This window comes from Poromitra crassiceps, assembly GCF_964638095.1.
Source record: "Poromitra crassiceps genome assembly, chromosome: 2".
NCBI lineage: Eukaryota > Metazoa > Chordata > Actinopteri > Beryciformes > Melamphaidae > Poromitra > Poromitra crassiceps.
In genome coordinates, this window is record NC_139624.1 from 69,132,363 (window position 1) to 69,134,461 (window position 2,099).

The window sequence follows — 2,099 nt, forward strand, 5'->3', positions numbered from 1 at the left end:
ACGCGAACGTTATTGTAAACAATTGGATGATTCGGTCTAGATTAGTGAGCTGGCCACCAGGCTGAGCCCTCTAGAAGTGTTTGACATCATCAGTGATTTATGACCTCATCACTGTCTGAGATATCATCAAGGATTTATGACATCATCAAAAGGAAGTGTGCCCATAGGGGGCGCTACAGCAATATTTTATTATTATTATTAGGATTTTAAATGGGCATAACGCAGACAGTAACTGTACATCACAGGAGAAACATACAACAGTACCAGACAGTAGCAATATGGCATGGGGAATAACGCAGTGGCACATAATGGTGACAGGCAGGACTCTGACCGAGTCACCTTGTTTAGGGCTGCTATGGCTGCAATCAGGCTTTGCTAAAAGGAGCCCTTCTGCAACTTCTGTATTCACGCATGAACTCTGTGTTCACATGTGACCTCTGTGTTCACATGTGACCATGTGACCTGGCCAAGTTCTTGTGGAGAATTCCGATCAGTAAGGACTTGAGGTTTGATTTCTAAAATGAGGGGGACGTGGTTGGACAAAGCACAAGCGGATTCTTTTAGATGAGGTCGACCACATTCATGGGCATCTCCTCCACAGTGGTGTTGTAGAAGGTCTCAATGTCCCTCAGGGTTCGCCTGTCGTCCTCGGTCACCATGTTGATGGCCACGCCCTTCCTGCCAAAACGACCCCCTCGGCCAATCCTGTGGATGTATTTCTCCCTGTTGGTGGGCAGGTCATAGTTGATAACTAGGGAGACCTGCTGGACATCAATACCTCTGGCCAGCAGGTCGGTGGTGATGAGGACCCGACTGGAGCCAGAGCGGAACTCCCTCATGATAAGGTCTCTCTCCTTTTGGTCCATGTCCCCGTGCAGGGCGGAGACTGTGAAGGTCCTGGCACGCATCTTCTCAGTGAGCCAGTCCACCTTCCTCCTAGTGTTGATGAAGATGACAGCCTGGGTGATCATGAGGGTTTCATACAGATCACACAGAGTGTCCAGCTTCCACTCCTCCTTCTCCACGTTGATGTAGAACTGGCGGATACCATCCAGGGTCAGCTCCTCCTTCTTTACCAGGATGCTGATGGGTTCACGCATGAACTTCTTGGTGACCTCCAGGACATCAGCTGGCATGGTGGCAGAGAGGAGCACAACCTGTGTGCTGGTTCCTAGCTTCGTGAAGATCTCGTATATCTGGTCCTTGAACCCTCGACTCAGCATCTCATCGGCCTCATCCAGGACAAACATCTTGATGTACTTGGCAGAGAGGAACTTACGGTTGAGCATGTCAAAGACGCGGCCGGGGGTGCCCACCACGACGTGGGGAGCTTCGGCCTGCAGCTTTTGGACTTCATTGCGGACATCTGTCCCTCCAATACAGGCGTGGCAACTGGCTCGCATGTAGTCACCCAGGGCCAGGATCACCTTATGGATCTGCTGAGCCAGCTCCCTGGTGGGGGCCAGGACCAGAGCCTGAGTGACCTTCATCGCCACATCGAGCTGCTGCAGGATGGAGATGGCGAATGTGGCAGTCTTCCCAGTGCCTGACTGGGCCTGGGCAATCACATCATAACCCTTGATACAGGGGATAATGGCTCTCTGCTGGATAGCCGATGGCTTCTCAAAACCATAGGCATATATTCCCCTGAGCAGAGTCTCCCGCAGGTTCATCTCATCAAAACTATCCGTGATCTGTGTCCAGTTGCTCTCAATGATCCCATCTGGCTTCATGCCCTCTGGCTCATTGTCTCTGGAACTATCAGCATATTCAGCCGACATGATTTCAACACGGGTGATCTGGGTCCAGTTGCTCTCAATGATCCCATCTGACTTCATGCCCTGTGGGTCATTGTCTCTGGGACTATCATCATATTCAGCCGACATTATTTCAAAGCGCATCATTTGTGATTTATGATAACACTGTGGTCCTACTCATAGCCTCTGCAGGGAAGGATTTATGACATCACTGATGATGTCATAGCTATTGTGGCATCATCAGTGATGTCATAAATCCTTCCGGTAAGGGTCATCAGTGAGGGATGCCATCAGTGATCTCAGTCATCAGTGATCTCACGTATAACATCACTGGTGACATCA

At 50.3% G+C, this 2,099-nt stretch overlaps 1 pseudogene across 1 annotated transcript; it reads right to left on the reverse strand.

The window, feature by feature from the left end:
- Positions 1–560: 560 nt before the first annotated feature.
- On the reverse strand, positions 561–1,781 carry LOC310789969 (eukaryotic initiation factor 4A-I pseudogene; annotated as a pseudogene). Its single transcript has one exon. The product of its transcript is annotated as a eukaryotic initiation factor 4A-I pseudogene (transcript).
- Positions 1,782–2,099: the final 318 nt, after the last annotated feature.